Genomic DNA, 20,407 nt, shown 5'->3' on the forward strand with positions numbered 1-20,407 from the left:
TGGATAATTACTGTTAGAAATACACTAATTTTACCAAGACCTGTTTTTTCTTGAGAATAGATAATGAGAATCCAGTCTGGTTAAAAGCATTAGATTCAGAATCCAACAAAATTGGATTTGAGTCTTGACTTGGCTCTACTACTTATTAACTGTGTGATTTTGAGCAAAGACTCAAGGGGAGGAAATAGAGCAGGATAGGAAAAAGGTGGCCAATATACGATGATTGACAGAGATTTTTTTTTTTTTTTTTTACAAATAAGTTTGCCAACCCATGCAAACTCCTGGAAACACTTATTGTCATAATTCTTTGCTTTAGCCTGGGCCCTACTTTAGCTGATGGGACAAGGACCAATAAATACCAGAAAAATACAAAGTGTTCATAGATCTAAAGCTATTGTGATGCAAGGGTGGCGGTGATACATTTATTTCCAAATATACTGGAAGGCAGACATGTAGTCAGTTCCATGCTTTTCAGTTTGTGGAGTATTCATTTACTTTGCTTCACTTTTTTTATACCTTCCATTTGTGGAGAAGAAACAGAAGCGATATCCCAGTAGCACTCAGTTTTCTATTTACTACCAACTTCTGGGAAAAAATGTTCAACAAAGAGAAGTGCTCTCTCCTTTGTCTAAATTCTCAGAGTACATTGCAACTCCCTTGTCACACTGCACCTATCACCCAGCAATGCAGTTGTTTTTGTGTTTTATTGTCGCTTTTTTGATTCTCTTCCTTTCTCTCTGATGCTGCCTAGATCATAGTAGGCATTCACATCAGTTCCCTTACAGTTTTGAAGGAGCACCTTCAGACGGTCAAATTTGTTAACTGAAAAGTGTTTCTATTTATGTTTTTAAAATGTATTATTATAGATGATAATAAATATTATCATAGATGATAATAAACAAATATCCATGATATTTGCTTGACATACCTAAATTTCTCTTTATGCTGAAGGATTTGAACATCTACATATTGCCTTGAGGCAAGAGCTACCTAAAAGCTTTTTGTATGTCAAAGCCAAGGCAAACCAGGAAAATGATGTACCCCTTCTGCTCAGAATTTAGCTGACTGCATTAAAGAATCTCTAGATTTTCGGAAGTCTGTTCTCTCTTGAAAATGTCCCAAATGACTTTAAGCAAGAGGGTTTCCTAGAACTAGAACCACATTATAATTCTCATCCAACAGGATTTCTTTGTGAACAGGACATAGAGGATGGGAATTACTTTTCTTTCTTTTCTTTTCCTTACACACACACACACACACACACACACACACACACACAGCCTCATTCTGTCACCCAAGCTGGAGGGCAGTTGCATGATCATAGCTCACAGTAGCCTTCAACTGGTGAGCTGAAGCAATCCTCCTGCTTCAGCCTCCTGGGTAGCTGGGACCACAGGCATGTGTCACCATGTTCAGCTAATTTATTTATTTATTTTTTTGTAGAAATGGGGTTTTACTCTGTTGCCCAGGCTGACCTTGAACTTCTGGCCTCAAGTGATCCTTGAAGGTGGAAACCTTCCCCTGCTGAAGGAATCCCTGTGACTGTGATTCCTTATCTTTATCAGAGTTTTGTGCTCATGGAAAGCCATGGAAACCTTGAGCTACACAAATCATAGTTATTGTTGCTTAAGACAAGCACACTGGAGAGAGAGAGGGCATTTATTTTTCAGCCCTCATGTCCTACCATAGCAACTGATTAGCAGAGCAAAGAGGCAGCAGGATAGATCTATGGAGGTGGGAGCATCCATCTCTTCTTTATACTATAAACATAATGGTGGAAGAGAAGAAAAATTCTCTCAAGTGTTCCATGCTGCCTAATAGATTTATTTTCAAAGTCTAGATACAGCTTTTGCAGATATGGTCCTTATCTCAATTTCTTGCATCCTAAGCACATTAAACTGCTATAATTTCCTTAACTCCTCTTGCTTTTTCACACATAGTGCCTTGCATGCATGTTTCTCCGTGCTTGGCATGCCCCCTTGGGCAAGTTACTCACCTTTCTAAGCCTGTTTCATCATCTGTTGGGTAAAGATAATGAAAACATCTTCCTCATTGGGGCTATTGTGAGGATTAAATAAGATGATCCGTGGAAAGGGCTTAGCACAGTCTCTGGCACCAATGAGCTCAATAATTGTTATTTGCAATTTTTTTATTCCCCTGTCTGCTTGACAAAGTTGTGCTCATCCCCTACTAAGCATCTGAAATATAGTTTTTGCTTTGAAATCTCCATTGTCTGTCAATCAAATCATTGCTTTTTCTTCTATGCTTCCATATGATTCTATACTTATTTACATTACACTCCATTGAAATTTATTTAGTTGCCTATCTTCTCAGAAAGACTGTGACCTTTTGAAGATGGAGATCATGTCTGGGTCATTTTTTTCAGCATCTGAGTTCCTCTGTAAATAGAAAAATTAATGTTTGTTAAATTAATTTTTGATTGAGCAGGTGAGTGAGTCAGTGAATGAATAAATAAAAGAAATATTCTTAAAAAGATGTACCATGGCAGAATAAATTGCGGTTTCTAAAAGCATAATTGAGAGACAGTAGGTTTTGACTAGCTCGTTGCTACTTCATTTTTCTGAAAAAAGTTCAAGATTTTATAAGCCTTGGTTCTATGAATGGTGCAATATATAAGAATGTTACAGGGGTGAATCAAGAGAGTAAATTGACTTAAGGTCAATTTTCTAGCTGAGGAATAAAAGGATGCACTAGGAAAATATGAACAGCTTTATGAAGAGAAGAACAGAGGATGTGATTAGAGACAGGGAGCTAAGATAGGAGTGGCTGGAGGAATTTTAGGAGAGAGATAATTGAGACCGAAAAGAGAAGCTGTTTGGCAGAAGGTGAGGGAGAATTCAAAGATAATTTTTAGGAAACTTCAAGGCAACTCTCTTTTTCTTCTATCCAAAGAAGCCATCCTTAAACCAAACTCTAATTTAATCAACTTTCTGATTAACCAGCTCTCCCCATTTCCTCTGTAAAACACAGATACTTGGTGCTAGTGCTTGGGTGTTTCTCTTACATTTTCTCTAAAAATGCCAGATGATAGATTAGAGAGACGAATCTTCCCTCATTTGTTTCTTGTCTTCCCTAGATTTGTTTTCTGGAAATCCTTGGCAGCACTCTGCATGAGCTTTCCTGGTTCATGACCAGGTTTTCATCTGACCTTCCTAGATGGTTCCATCCACAACTTCTAAGAACAAGTCCTTCCTACATTCTTTCAGAGAGGTATCCTTGCTCACAGATGCAGGTCTGTCTTGGATTTCAGCTTTAACTACATGCCCTCAGTACTGCCTCTTCCCTGGAAAGAGGTACCACCTCTCCCGCCCTGCATTTTCTGCACTCCACATTATTGATTTATCTCAGAATATTACTCATGGAGCATGCTGGGTAGCTGGGAACATGGTACATGGCATTTAATCTCTATCTTCTTTGAAGCATATCAAAACATTAACATCAGCCAGCCTCTTACATAAAGCCATACTGTAAACACGTCTTTGCTTATATCATATTTTTGCTTTGTGATGTAGGAAGTGAAAAAGTTATTCTCTCTTTATGTATCCCCTTATTATGTTGCAAGTAGATAAGCTTTGGAGAAAATAACTAAAATGTGATGTACCTTGTTAGAAACAGATTCTGTAAATTGATCATATAGCAGTAAACACAGTAAAATGGGTGATTTCCTAATGAATAGAAGGAGAATTGCTGCAGAAATATCAAAGGGCAAGCAAAGCTACAGGATTAATGGCCATACACCCTTTTGAGTTTATCAAAGTGTGAATTTTTTGCAGGGAGTTAGAGAGGATCGCTGATTGAGTAGATTACTTTGTAAAAGTACAAAAACAGATTTTTATCACACTGGGATGTTTACAAGCTGATATTTATGGGCTAAAAGCAGAAGGTGAGAATATGAAAGTGAATTCATCATATTGTTTTTGTACCACATTGCATGATTTCCCAAAGGCTGTCTTGACCCAGGACATGCGTTTTTACCAACACTGTTTGCAAGAAAGGGAAAATTTGAGGTGCTGGTGGATTTGTCTTGAGCCCAGTTCTTTGTGCCACAGTGAAAAGAAGCTCCCTGTCCTATCTGGTGTAATTCCAGGGACAATGGCAAGAGCCTTCTTTTTCTGATACCTGAGCCTGATATACTAATCACTCATGCCTCTGGAGTTAAGTGTTGACCTCGTTATGTGACCAATTTAAAAGCACTCCTTAATAGGCTTTAACTCCTTAGCCTCTTACTTAGTTTGTTAAAGGATTTTTATTTCCAATACTAGTGCCTGAAGGCTTTATGTGTGTCATGGTGAAGGTGAAAGAAATCCTTGAAAAGGATGAAAAAATGAATAAATAAATTGCAATTTTGTTTTAATGCAAAGCTATTTTTAAAATGGATTCTTAAAAGCAGCATTTAGATTGTCAGTTCTAATCATCTGGGATTTGTTTGATGAATTTAATTTCATAAACTTCTGAAGATAATATAAAATCAAAGATGCCTTCCAGCTCAAATAAAAGATTAGTCCCACAATAAGACAGGATTCATGAGTGGGATCCTTCCTGGGCTACTTAATACCTTTTGGCTCTTGGGCATGCCACTTCACACTAAATGAAACTCTGAACTTGACCTCGAAATTGAAGTTGGGTAGGAAAGGAAGGAGAGTTGGATTAGGTGATCTTGGGTCAGGTAAAATCACAGCTTATTTCTGTACTGCTGGCTCCATGATGCCTAACTTTGACACTCAGTTAAAACATCTGCTAAAAAAATTAGGGAAATGGATCCACAAACCTACTCAAAAGAGGTCCCTTCACATGTGGCTGTTGGAATTGTTAACCATATAAGGCAAGTCATAGGCTAAAAGTTCATTGTAAGCGTGCAACTGCAGATCTCACCGAGGCATGGTTTCCTAACAATCCATGCTTTGTTTCAGTGTTAAATAATTCCCATGAATAACAGAACAACAACTTATTCTTTCTGGTACTTTAATGTGCACAAAACTCCTTTGGGGAATTAGGCTATGGATTACAATTCTCATATTGCAGATAGGGAAACTGAGGCTTGATGAAATTTTGCTTTTCCCAGGTTTGTACAGTAGATAGAACCCAAGCTGATATGCAAGCCCTAGATAATCACACTAATTTTTGGAACTCAATTAAAAATTGTTACGGTATATCATGTTTTTGAAAATCATTTCTTACAGGTACTCTATAAAAGTTCTTTTAGAGGAGGTTAAAACTGATTTAGTGAATTTAAGTATTATTGGGGTAAATTTAAGAAATAACCCAGCTTTGCCCCCTCAGTCTGTCAGTTTCACTGCTGGAATGAATGAGGTGGACACTTTAATGTCCATCTGGAAGATATTCACTTTATAAGATTGCTATACATCACCATATGGGTCAGAGAACCAGGCTAATCATCTAAGTAAATATTGTTGTTAAATTATTTCCCATTGTGTGGGTTTAAGCTTCATTAGATCTAGAGTGGAAAGAATACCATTAGCTCAGTGTTTATGGCTAACTACTGTTTTTCATTTTGGATTTGGTGTGATAAATTTAGCAAATAACACTGAAAACAGCTCTTATGCTTGAAAGACATAATTGAATTGCACTATAGCATTAAAATATTACAACTGGATACAAACTTTACCTATTACCAGTTCACTTTTATTCTAAAACTTCTGGTTTGAGGATTCAACAGGCACAATTTGAAAAGTGCAAGGAATGAAATCATGAAGTGTGCCAATGACTGGGATCTTTTTGTTTCAGTTTTTTTGTATGCCTTTTATAAGAGAGTTGCAAAGGCTTGAAGAGTTGGAAAAAATTTGCAAGTGAACTTGGAAAGTCAGTTTTAAAAGGACAACCTCGACCACTTAGAATATTTATGCTATAACTAGGCACCTAATTTAATATGCTGGAAGTCTGCTGATTGCACAAGCAATGGCCACTCACATCTGCAATTAACCACTTACACTCTTGTTTTTCCTCCAAACCCAAGAGGTTGATTATGTGATTGTAGGTATAACAATTAGCACACATGAAAAGAAAAACCCAGCAGAAGCCTCCTAAGAGTGTCTTTTTATTGAAAGCCTCAAATGGGAACTAATTAGGTTAGAAGGTACAGTAGATGGCCCCCAACATGTGCTATATCAAAACACTTTGCCTGTACTCTAGTTCCTCTTATTGTGTAATAGAAATTGCTCCACCACCAGTCCTATGTGGGGATGGCTCTCTGGGATAGTGTAGAAAAGGAGAAATGATATATATGAAGTTCGCAATTCTCAGTTATATCCTTGTCACTGTGGGATAACTCAGTGCAACTTTTAAAGTATGTAGACCAAAGACAGGTCAGAGGAATATACAAGACCCATCCATCTTTTAGAATGCCTTCTTTCCTTTTCTTCTTTCCCTTATTTCTGTCCTTCTTTGCAATTACGTTTTTGCTTCTGAAAATATGGCAAATTAAAAAAATAATAAGAACCCTTTCAGTTTTCTACTTAGAAAAGATAGAGTAAAATATCACAAATATCGAGTTGAGCTCATAGAAAAAATAGTGCAACACTCATATAATTGTTAGTAGTAATAAGTATATGAACCAATTTGGATACTTGGGGTTAGTACATAAGGCAAAAATCAGCAGAATTACAAGGAGAATGTGATAAATGCCTCAACACATAAAACTCTAATATATTAAAAAAAATTAGAACTTATATGTCAAGTAGATACCATTTAGAAAAATATATAGAATTTTGAAACAATACAATTAATAGACTTGATGGACCTGTGGTAATAGATGATATCTATGAACCCAGCATTCTGAATTCAAGAATGTACATTCTTCAGAAACATACAGAAAACTTTAACAAACAATGACCAAATACAAGTTCACAAATAAAAAATGAAATAATTTCATAGACTATTTACTCTAATCACATGAAATAAAAGTAGAAGTAAGCAGGGAGAGAAAAAAAATTAATCATTTTTTTCTATACATTTGAAAATAAAACAAGACACTTCTACATGATGTATGAGTGAGAGAAAAAATAAAATTAGAAATCAGAAAATGAGAAAATGTTGAGAACTGAATAACACTGAAACGACTAAACATAAAAGCTGTTGGGATGTAGTTAAAGCAGCACTTAGAGGCGAATGTGCAGCATTATTGCCCATATCACAGAAGAAGATAGACGAAAAGGTAATGATTCTATGCAAATAAGAGGGTTATGGGAAAAACAAAAACAGAATAAATCCCAAGAAAACAGAATGAAGGAAACTCTAAGATAAGAATAGAAAATAATAAGTTAGAGCACAGGAATTAAAAGGAATATTAACAAAGCCCAAATCTGGTTCTTTGAAAGAATAACAATAAATAAAATAAATATGGAAGCACAAACACTATATTATATTATACTGATAAATAATATTATGAAAATAGGGTTAGTATTATAATTAGAGATTTAAAAAGTCATAAGATAATACTGTATAGTGACTTTATGTTAATAAACTTGAAAATATAGACCAAATAGACAATTCTTAGGAAAAGGAAATTTACCATAACTGACAAATAGAAAGCTTAAATAAATCTGTCATTGTCTTGTATATCGAATTGGTAGCAAAATTTCTGGTTACCAAACCTATTAGACCAAAATGGTTTTCAGGTGATTGTTACTAAAATGTCAAGAAAAATAATATACAAACTCTTTCAGAACACAGAAAAAGAGAGAAAACCCGACTAATTTAAGAAGCTAGTATTACTTTATTAAAAAAAATGAAGAACAATATAAAAATATATAAACCAATTTTACTTGCAAATATAAATGGAAAAAGATTAATAAAATTTGACAACCTAAATTCAGGAGTGTGTGTCAGAAATTAATTCTCATGATACATAAATTTTTATTCAACTAACATAAAAAGATTTTAACCTCAGTGAAATCTATCCTTACAATATACCACAATAACATTTTAAAATGGGAAAAAATTATGATAATTCCAATAAATGAACAACAAAGTATTTAAAGAATTCAAAACTATGTTTATTAGAAAATACTAATAGAAAATTATGAGTAAGAGTGGCACTTAATTAAGCACTTTTATAAAAAATCTACAGCAAACATCACTGTTAGTGGTGAATTATTAATAGTATTCTATTAAAATCAAAAAACAAAAAAGGATGCTCACTATTATGATTCCTAATCTACATTCTCCAAGGCAATGTAGTAAGATGAGAAAAGAAAAAGATAAATATTAGGGAGGAAGAAACAGTTGTTATTATTCACTTATTATTGTTTATATAGGATATCAAAGAGGTTCTACAAACTATTTGAGCTAATAAGAGTTCATAAGGTTTCTGAATTTAAGGTCAATATATAAAAATTGTATTCTGTGGATGGACAGTGAGTAAGTACAATGTAAATTAAAAATGAGACGCCATTAACAACAAAAATAACAGTGATGTGCCTATGGGTAAATCTAACAAAAGGTGGGAAAAATTATAAACCTAAAGTTTTGTACTTGAAAAAACATAAAAGAAGACTTCACTAAATCAGAAAATATACCTTGTTTCTTTAGAGATAAAATCAATGCTGTATGGATCATAATGACTTCCCATATTAATCTATAACTACAATGAAACCCCAGTCAAATTTACCATAGAACTTCACAAACTCCTATTCTTCTTCTTCTTCTTTTTTTTTTTTTTTGAAAAGCAAGGAGCCAAAATAACCATAAGAATCTTAAGAAGATAGCCATAAAACAGCAGATGCTGCTGAGGCTGTGGAGTAAAGGGAAGGCTTATATGGTGCTGGTGAGAATGTGGATTCAGCTACTGTGAAAAGCAGTTTGGAGACTTCTCAAAGAACTTATAACAGAGCTACCATTCGGCCCAGCAATACCATTGCTGGATATATATATGAAAACACACACACACACACACACACACACACACACACACACACACACACATTAAGCATTTAGAAGAAAATACAGAAAATATTTTTGAGTAATACTATGATAGAAAAACATGTCTTAAATAAGATTAAAAAACATAAAGCATAAAAATTACATCAAACCAATACTTATAATATATAAAACTATAAACAAGAAGCAAAGAGACTGGTATAACAGTGATGATGGGTGCCTAGGTAGCTGTTACTTAATTTTCTGTATACTTTAAATGCCTTTACTAGATGCACAATTATAAACTAAAACAATAAAGACTAAAAATCATTCAGGGAATGTAGAATAGAGAGTAGGGCAGGAGAGCTGAAGATAAGCTTGTTTTTTTAAACCTCTGTTTCTCCTCTCTGATTCTCTCCCTCCATTCAGCTGCGGGATTATTTATGCTACTGATGTATACCTCCCTCTAGCCTCTTCTTAGTTCAGCTCAGGATATGTTGCTTTAGCAATGCTGAGAGCATTTGGGATTGACTACAGGCAGAGTTATGACTAAGAGGTGTCCCTGCTTGAAGCCCTTGCAAGCATTTTCTGTCCAAGTTACCATGAAGTATTTCTTGGGTCTCTGACAAAATAACTTGTGGGGTGGATGCATACCAATTTCCATAAGCTGGCACCCAGTTACAGCATGCCAATTCACTTATGTATCTTGAAAATGCTCATTCAGTGGTAATCCAGCTTGTGGATTTGCACAGACAATTCCCAGAGAGGTTTGATTGGAACTTAACCTGTTACGGCACTCCCACTTGATATTGCAACTGCTCAAACCTGTCATACCACACATCCCCACGGATGGTAAGTAGGTGAGGACCTCATTATACTCATTCATTTTCATTATCTTAGGTCTCTTCCCTAGCATATTGCTATCATATGGGGGCTTGTTCTTCTCAAAGACCACATTTGGATATGACGAGATCATTGGGCTCCTGGTACCACGAGAAAGCTGAGTTTACAGCAATATGCAAAGAATATTGAAGTGAACCTGGTCTGAGCTGCCTTCTTGTTTTGCATGTCAATGGAGACAAAGGAAACAAGGCTGTTCATTTACAGTTCTGTCACTGGAGATGGCCCCAAAGTGCTAAGTGAAATATTGCACTAAGATTAGTTGGAGATAAAACTGGATGAATATTGGCTTGATAAATGAAATGAAATCATACATAGTTACATGTAAAAAAGAGACAGAACAACTTTTACCTAAGTTACCTTGCTCACTGTGGTTTTGAGTCAAGGCTGGATTTATTTAATGGTTACTTAAAGTATATTTTTATAGTCTGACTTTGAGGGGCTTTTGGGAAGTACACATATTAAAAGATATTCCAACTCAAGATGGTGATTTCTGAAATTCCTAAAGTCATTTCATTAGCTCACACTACTGAAATACAATGATCCTCACCTCCAGCAAGTGCAATGCAGTAGACACCACTGGAGCTCTGTGCTGACATCCTTGGGTCACTTTTACCATTTCTGTGCTTCTCTCCCCAGACTTTGATATGTGTTTACTTCCAATGGTCCAAACTGAACCTTCAGGAGCTGCTTTGCCTCATTGGGAGTATATGGGGAGTTTAGGTCCCACCCCAACCCTACTCCCAGATGTCCTTAGCCAATAACTGCTAGGGATGCAGCTTTGAAAGGCCAATTCCTAGCTTCTAGTAGGATCAGGGTAATTCTGAAGAGTAACTTACTCTGCAGACTTCCTCCGGGGGATCAGGCTTCTTTCTCATCCCCATCCTGTCTCTCTCCTCCTTTTGTGTTTTCTTCTAGGAGCACCTTCCTAATAAGTCACTGACATCTATATCATGGCATCTGCTTCTGGGGAACCCAACGTAATAGGTGGGTGATTTATTAAAGTTTTCCAAAGATTATCAAGAAAGCTGAAGGGTCTGGAGCTCTTGAGGTGGCTAAAACTCAATCTATGAAATTAGAAGGGGTAGGAAAAGAAGTTTTTTTTCAGAGGGGTCTGAATGTTCAAAGAAAAGATTGAGCCACTTAAAGCATAGCCTCTGAACAACAGTTGTCAAAGTTATTGGATAAATTCCTCAGTTCTCTGCATTTTTTTGCTTATGGTGTTTCTTTCTTGAAACTGTGTCTTTCTGCTCCTCTTTCCTCCCTCGAAATGATATTCATATGTGAGTTTAAATAAATATAAGTTTTCTGTTTTCTTTAGAGACAGACTTTACAATCCTTGGATTGGTAGGCTACTTGGAAACATGGCTCACACATCATCTGGTTTGGGGAAACGTTCACGTTTTATAAGGATATAAAACTCTCTACCAGTTAAGAATCCCGTCAACTGAGAGACACATTATGGTTGTAGGAACACTTAAAGAATTCTGTCTTTGTTTATGAATATACATATAGTAAAAGTTAACAGCATGACTGGAATTGATAAACATTGAGTGAAGATAATGATGGTCACATGATGAAAAGGAGGGAGGGGAATAGAACTGGAGAAATATATATAGGGATTCAGTTTTTAGTGTAACTGAACTATTATTAACTAAAATATTCCGTTATACTAATATATAGTTTTGAATTTAAAGCAGATGGGCAGGAACATAAGCATTAAACAAATAAAAAAATCTCAGTATTTTCAAGTGAAGGGCTAAGGGAAGTAGCATGAAGGGGAATAGAGAATGCCTTTTGCTTAAGATGCACGATCAGCTGGTCAGGGAGTGAGGGCTGTTCCCCACATTCTGAATGTATAGCACTATTCACTGAAAATGTCTTCATTTTTGGAAATGTTCTGCACTTGTGCTACCTGATATGGTATTTATTGACATCAGGTGACTATTTAAATTAAATAAAATTTTGAGAGATTGAAACTTTGGTTTGTCAGTTATGCTAGCTGCATTTCAAGTGTCCAAGAGCGATTTTAGGCAGAATAGCTGTAGAATGAAGCCTCAAAGCACAGATTTTACAGACCCACCAATGGGAAAACTGAAGCCCAATTTTTTTATATAGAGGTGGGGAAATTAATTGAGTAAACATGGCTAGTAAGTGACTGAGGCCCAGTTTTCTAATTCCCAGTCAATGTTTTAGTCTCTAGCACCCACCTCAAGTGGTGTGTAGGGAGGTAGGTGAGATGAGGTGTGTGTATACAGACGTGGATACTTTCTGCTTCTGTGTAAGAATAACTCTAGGATGTAGGGGTATCTCTTCTTTGCTCTCTAAGCACCCTCTCCACCCTCTCCATCATCAGACTTTTTCACCCTCTGACTTCCTGTTGAGTTTGTGAAGAGCACTGGGAGGATTTGAGTCTAATACAGTTGAACAAGAGAGAGAGACCAGAAATATAATCACATATTTACAGTCAATTGATTTTCCACAAAGGTGCCAAAAACACACAATGGAAGAAGAAAATTCTCTTCAATAAATTGTGTTCGAAAACTAGATCTCTACATGCAGAAGAATAAAACTGGACCCTTATCTCACACCATTTACCGAAATCCATTCAAAATGGAATGAACATTTAAATGTTAGACTTAAAAGTATAAAACCTTTGGATATATACCCAGTAATGGGATTGCTGGGTCAAATGAAATTTCTATTTCTAGGTCCTTGAGGAATCGCCACACTGTCTTCCACAATGGTTGAACTAATTTACGCTCCCACCAGCAGTGTAGAAGTGTTCCTATATGTTCTGCATGTGTACCCCCAAATCTAAAATGCAATAAAAATAAATAAAGAAAGAAAGAAAGAAAGAAAGAAAGTATAAAACCATTAGAAGAAAACAGCAGAAAAGCTCAAAGACACTGGCCAGAGAAATAATTTCTTGGATATGACCCCAAAAGTATAGACAACAAAAGCAAAAATAGATAAATGGGTTGTACCAAAATAAAAGCATCTGTACAGCAAAGGATACAATTAACAAGCGAAGAGACAATCCATGGATTGAGATAAAATATTTACAAATCATTTTCTGATAAGGGGTTAATATCCAAAATATATAAAGCATTCAGACAACTTAATACTAAGAAAACATACAACTTAATTTTTAAAATGGGCAAGGGACCTGAAAAGATTTCTCAACAGGAGACACACAAATGGCCAACAGAGATATGAAAAAAGTGCTTAACATCACTAATCATCAAGAAATACGAATTAAACCACATGAAATGTAACCTTATACCTGTTACAGTGGCTACTAATAAAAAAGACAAAAGGATGATGAGTGTTGATAATAATGTGGAGAAGACAGAACTCTGGTACAGTGTTGGTGGGAATGTAAATTGGTGCAGCCATTATGAAAACAGTATGGAGATTCCTTGAAAAATTAAAAATTGAACTAACATATGATGTAGTAATCACATTTCTGGGTATATATCCAACAGAATTGACACCAGTATGCCAAAGAGATTTAATGATTAATTAATTGCACAGAATGGAATGTATTATGTATTTCAAAATTGATTACAAAGTAGATTTTAAATCTTTTGACCACACAAAATAAGTATGTGAAATGACACTAGGCTAATGTGCTTGATTTAATCATTCTACAATGTATTCAGATATCAAAATATCACATTGTACCCCACAAATATATACAATTATTATTTGTCAATTAAAATAAAATAAAATAGGAATTTGGGTCAAAAGATGACGAATAAGAGTAGGGTATGTGTTCTCCCAATTCATCTCCTTGATATCCTCTGAGTACCCAATTCTTATCCCCCAGACCTCTCCATAGAGCTCTCCCTGAATCATGCAGAGCTTCAGTAGGAAACACATAGCAATTCAAACAGGATGGTTTGAGGAGAACTTAATGAACAGATACTTATAGCTGTTCATTATAGTAACTTATAGTTATATTAAAAAGTAACATATAGCTACTTATAGTAACAGTGAGGAGCCAATATAAACCCTGGGCTTGGAAGGGAGAGGCAAGAGAGCAGTGTCTCCATACAGAGATAGAGTCACATTGTCACCCTGTCTGCTTCTAAGGCACATGCAAGTTTTGTTGGTGATGAGAGTATTTTACCTGGGGACCAGGGCACAGGAGAGAGCTTATATTTTCCTCCAGCCTCTAAATTCTTCTTGGTTCAGTTAAATCAATTGTTATTGGGTATCTACAATTGATAAGGTACTATATTAGCTAATTTGGAGATATGGAATTGAGAAAGACCTTGTTCCTACCTTTGAAGCTCTTTGCTACGTATTAAGATATGTGAGACACACATGCATGAAATCATTGGACCAATAAGTCTCAAATTAAATGTCCATATGAAATATGTTAGCACATTATGTATATGTATGTAAGATCTGCTACTTTCCGGCTGTATAGTTTTGGACAGGTTGTCTTCTTCCTCTGAGCCCTTATTCACCTGAAAAATTAAGTTCTCTTTCAAGGTTCCTTTGATTAAAATAATAATTTGTAAAGTGCATGCACTTCTCTAGTGAACTCTACTTGGCTGTTGAACAGGCATCTGAACTCTTAATTTTAAGAGTTGAAATTAAACTCTGGTTGAATTTCCAATCTACTTTGCAAATCTATTTACCTTATAGTTTTTCCATTTGAAGGAATGAAACTTTGTTAAGACTCCTTACTTTTTCACATATCCCATAATCTAGACATTAGGAAATAATGTTGGTTCTACCTGTCTTAGTCTGTTTTGTGCTGCTATAACAAAATACCTGAGAGTGGGAAAGTTATAATGAACAGAAACATCTTGGCTCAAAGTTCTGGAGACTGAAAAGTCCAATATCAAGTTGTTGGGTTCTCTTGAGGGCTTTCTTGCTGTTTCATCACATGGTACAAGGTGGAAGGGCCAAGAGAGAGAGAACCCACTTATGAAAACTCTTTTTTAAAGGCATTAAATCAACCAACGAGGGCAGCCTAACCACCTCTTAGAGGTCCCACCTCCCGATACCATTACATTGGCAATTTGGGTTTCAACATGGGTTTTGGAGGGGATAAACATTCAAACCATAGCAACCTTCAAATATATCTCAAGTCCACCCACTTCTCACCACCTGCACTGTGATTACTGTGTTCCAAGCTATCATCATCTGTGATCTGGATCTTTGAGACATCTCATTGCTAGTATTCCTGTTTTGATCTAAATCTCCTAAGCATGGCCATGTGTTATAATTGACCTTTGTCTTTTCTTAATTTTGGTTAGCTTACCTTTAACAACGTGTTTTTTGTTTTGTTTTGTTTTTTGTATGTTTTCGTTTTGGTTTTGGTAATCTGTTCTCTTTGGAGACCCTTTTGTGACAATTTTCCCTAAGGCTTTGTGACTTTTATACCTTTTTGAAAGGATGACATACACATTATTAAACATTTTCTTACTTTATGGAGAACCCACAGAGTCAAGCACTGAGCTATACATTTAAAAAATAACATTTAATAATCATATTAATCAGAATAGATAGGCATTCTATCCCCATTTTGCTTAGAAATCACTAAGAAACAGCTTCCAACAAAAGTCAGAACTTCGCTTAATGATCTTTGGCTCGAGACATTCTTTTTCCTTCCAAAGATAGATGTTTGAGAGTCTCTGTCACCAAGAGATTCTGAACCCAAACTTAGCCATGGCACATCAATCAAATATTATTTACCTTGGAATATGTGTATAATGCATTTGGTAAGCATTTTCTGGAGACCAACTTTATTCAAGAAATGCTGAGCTAATTCAGAGAAGAATAAGGCATTAACCTTGTTTTCAAAGTGGCAGAGAAAGAAATGTGCACAACGTACTTCAGTCTACTTCAGAACAATGTGATAAGAGTGTTTAAGTCATGTCAGAAGACTAAGCAGCTATTAATGTCCTTAGTATGGAAAATAATTAACAAAATGATTCTAAATCAGAGTTTATTTACACTTTCATTGTGAAAGAGAATCATTTGCCAGTTTAAGTAAAATGTTATGATTTGATAACAGGTGTTGAAAAAGAAAACTGTTAATAGGATCTGGGTCCCTGCCATAAAATTTAGAGGTTATGGAAATTCAAACACAGTTTACATTCTCTACATGGCACTGAAACATTTTTGAAGGCAAGAAAATCCCTTTTCTTAAAACAAGTAGTCATTTGCCTAAAGAAGTGACATGTAAACAAGATCCTTATTCTAAACTTGTCTTCCCTGTGTAGATATGAATATAGACATTTGGATTTAAGTTGTGACATGTGTATCTCTGTCTTGCAGATTGGCATATCCTTTCCTCTCTTAATTCTTTTGGTTAGTATAAGTTTCTTTATCAATCCCATGTTTTTTTTTTTTTTTTTTTCCTATTTAAGGAACATTTTGGAAGCTAATGACTTCAGTTATCCTGGTCTATTTTTTCATGTCCTTTTCAGAGGCACATTTCAGACAATCACATCCTCTCCCCATTTATCCCACTGCAGCCTAGAATTTCTTGAGTGTCTTCTGGAGCTCATTCCTAAGATGAATATGTATGACACTTTCTTTTAGGATTTATTGATCCATTCCTATCAAGTCCACCGATAGATGCAGGGTTAAATTTGCTTTCCGCCATATGTAAGGAGAATTCGTTTCAGTTAGTTATTTCCAGAGAGAATGGATATCAATGCATATGTTATTTCATGTTATAAAGATGGCTCATAATAAGTTCTGTGTCTGTGGAGAACGTTCAGAAGAATTGTCAGTAATTTCACTAATTTTATGGTTTGTCTCTCTCTGCACAAAAGGGCTTACTGAATATATATTTAAAAGAACTTTGGAAATAAGCAAATAACCCATAAAATCCAAGACAAATATCCATTAGGAAAAATAATTAATTTTTGTGAATGATAGGTAAATTCCCGTTAGAGTTTCTTATAAATTGTAATAGCTTCATATTAAATTAAAACTGGATTTATTATATACACAGTATTTGGTAATGTATAAAAAGACAACTCTGGCTCCCCACACAATACGTTCTGTTGAATAAAATAATCGATTTGTGCTTTGTAGTCCTCAAGTTACAGATTTAAAAAAAAACCGTGGCAGGAGCAATAGTGTTACATTTCCCAGGTTCTCTTGTACTTCGTGTAAGGTCATAAGACCGGTTCTGGTCAATGTCGTCGGAGTGAAAGTCATTCTTTTCGCTGCAGATTTAAGGGAATAAAGGTGGTTGTGAGCTCTGTATGCTCCCTTTCCTTGATGTGGTAATCTTGAATGTCACGTGTGGAAGACATGGTGATGTTACAAGAGGATGGAGTAGCCTCAGTCTGGGCCCCTTGTCGAATATGGAGCAAAGCCTGCTGATCTGTGTTGGATACATCTTGTAAACATGCATGTTAGCATTTACGTGTGGAGTCAGTGAGCTTTGGGTCTGTTTGTGGTACCAGAATTAACCTTGCCTAAAACAAGTACCTTTTTAAGGGAAATAAGGTTTGTTTCCTGGCTTCTCTTAACATACTGCCTACGGGTAAATGTAGGTATTTACCATAGAACAAGAGTTTATGTCCCTTTTCATGGAAAAGGGAAAGAACTATGACATCTAAACTTATACAAAAATATCATTGCTAAACAAGGTGTTCTCATTTACATAGCATATAAAGATAATGAAATTAATAGGAAAAAAACTTAAAAAGGCATGCTATGAATATAAAATATTTTCCATCTGATATTTCTTCCTTTCTAAATATACTACACAGATGTAAAGGCACCTGGGTGTCTTAGGAATCAAGATTGTGACCATCTAATGTGGAAATTCAGCATATTAAACATGTAAAAATGCAATGAGATGTTTCCCTGCAGCTGTTTCTGATGCACAGTTCATTGTCTGTCTCAATTAGAAACTCATCTTTTGCAATACCATTTCCTCCTCTGTGGTTGATTTGATCAAACATCCTATTGTGTAAGCCAAAAACATAGTTTTACCAAATCAGCCATAGTATTGTTTAAAACTCATCATTCATTACATTATTCTTCATCAAAGCTTATGATACTAATATCTGTGAAGAAAAACTGAATCTCAGATGAAGATTTTCAAATCCATTTGACTAGAAGTAGTCTGTGAACAGAGCTTTTCCCCCACTTTTTATATTTTTTAAAGGAAAACAAAATGATTTGGTCTTGTATGGATCATGACAATACCAAACAGATGCAAATAAATATTAAAGTAATATATTTTAGCGTTGGATCGCAGCCCAAATTCTTTGCCCCAGAAAATTACATAAGTGTTCTAGCCTGCATGTGGTTTACATTTAAGGTGTAATGAACTGTTCTAATAGAGAAGGGCAGGCAGCCATATGAAAAATAACCATCAAATTTTAACAAAGACACATCCACTTAGTTTACAAATAACCCTAATGGTTTCAGTTTATTGCAGCTACTCCAGCATACAGCATCTTTGGTGGAACCCAACTTCTAATTTTAGAGTTCACAGTGAATCTGGGAAGGTTTCTATGTATAATTCTTCCATGGAATAATTGTTTAACTGTGATCACATTGCCAGAGTGAGCACAGTCTCTAATGAGAGGCTAGAAGCAAGAGTAAAATAGGAAAACAAATGGTATATAAACACCCAAGACTGTGTAACCAAGGCCATTGACTCAGAAGTCAGTCACAATCTATTTGTGACATGCATCATTGTAATAGCACTTACTGACTAGTACTGTGATACCCCCGTCTTGGTTCTGATGCCATTGTGTTACATAGCTCTATTGAGAAAGCCAAGAAGAAATGGCAAGAGTCTACTCTTCCCATATTACTTTAGGTTTCAAGACACCAGCAAGGCATATTTCAAATGTTTGTAACCCACAAACACTCTGAAAGCTTAGGGTTTGCCACCTTTGTTTATAATGACAAATACACCCTGCTTTTTGCCTCAGTAAGTGGGTCTTTGTAATGAGGGAAATAATCTTGATTTTCAGACCAAAGAGAGACTGGGATGTTGTCTTTGTAAAAGATAAGTAAGTGGAGTCTATTGTTCCAGTAAACCCCTATGTTCTAGTTTACAGTTACAAACTATAAACTGTTAACTTCTCCTGGGGTCTTTCCAGATTCAACTGATAAAATGACAACCACTCTTGAAATGACACAACCAGTCCCTGATTTTGACATTGCTTAGAGTTCTGTCATTGGCAATACCACCTTCCTCTTTGCTTGCTAGAGACTGAGGGAGCAATTGTGCCACCCATTTGGGCTGACCAATGGATGGATGGCAGGATTCCAGCTTTGCAGAAATGATATGAGAAACCTGAGCAAAGAAAGTAGGTGGAATTATCCCTTCCAGGTTGTCTAACACTAGTCAGTATATTAATTAAATCTTCAAATTAGTTACTGAGCCCAATATTTATTTCTATTGTAATGGTCAGTAAGGTGAACCTGGATTTGCTCTAATATCAAAATAATTCCTAAATCCCTTCTTAGCTTCTTATAGTTCTTTTAGATTTTCATTTCTAAAAGTCAGATGCTATTTTTCACTTACCCATTGAGTGAGACTTTTCCCAACTATCTGAATCTTCTCTGGTTTCCAAAACTTTGTAGTCTCACAAAAAAATTCATGAGCACAGATTTACAAAAGAGATTAGCAAAAAAAAAAAAAAATTTGAAAGACAAAAATGGAATAAAATGGAATCAGTTACCTAAGAGGAATTTAACATGTATAACTTTCTTTGAACCACTTTTTGCAGGCTGGGTCACTGAAGGGTTTTGCAAAAAGACGGAGTTGAACTAGTTGTCCTGGGGTTACTTCATGGTATACCTGATTTTACATGTCCTATAAAGAGCTGGCATCGTCTCAGGCAGGAAATTCTATTATTTACCCTCCTTCTGAAGAATTTTGTATTTTACAAAGAGGAGGAAGCTCTAGGAGCTTTTACAAGTGCTTAACGCACTTGGGGCCACTAGGAAAAGAACAAGAACAAGGGCTAAAGGAAGTTAAAAGCCTGTGGGTAGGTGGTTAAAAAAAATCTGAAAAAGTAGAGGCAGGAAAAATAGAAAATTAAGACTCCCTACAGAAATCTTACAGTAATATTGGGAAACTCATTTATACTGAAGGGAATGAAAGTAGTCCACCTGATTGCTACTGGAAGTGGGAAAACATTTTTAATCTACTTGCTGATTATTAAAATTGTCTTATTGCCCATGCCAAATTTTCTGGTTTTTAATGACTAAAGTAATATGTGCGTAAACCAAATTCCAACAATACATGTGTTAAAAATACTGCTTTTCACTCTTACATATTTCATTTTGAATCTTTACCACTCTTCCTCATTTTAATAACTATAATAATTATAAAATTTTTTCCTATGGTCTTGCTACTCAAAGCATGGTCCTTGAATCAGCAGCATTGGCATCCTGGGAGTTTGGTGGTAACAGAGAATTTTAGGCTAGATCTTTTGAATTGGAATCTGCATTTTAATAAGATCCTTCATCATTTATATGCCTATTAAAGTTAAGAAGTGCTGTCCTATTACATTGAAATTTCACTTGCTGGACTCTCTTTCTAATATATATATGTATATAACAGCAAAAATTAGAAACAATAAAAATGTCTATTAGTAGG

General features: G+C 35.4%; 1 long non-coding RNA gene across 3 annotated transcripts in view; it reads left to right on the plus strand.

The window, feature by feature from the left end:
- LOC144576829 (uncharacterized) overlaps positions 1-20,407 on the plus strand; it is a 741,704-nt gene that overhangs the window by 291,734 nt on the left and 429,563 nt on the right. The window lies entirely within an intron of this gene.

This window comes from Callithrix jacchus, chromosome 6 (genome assembly GCF_049354715.1).
Source record: "Callithrix jacchus isolate 240 chromosome 6, calJac240_pri, whole genome shotgun sequence".
NCBI lineage: Eukaryota > Metazoa > Chordata > Mammalia > Primates > Cebidae > Callithrix > Callithrix jacchus.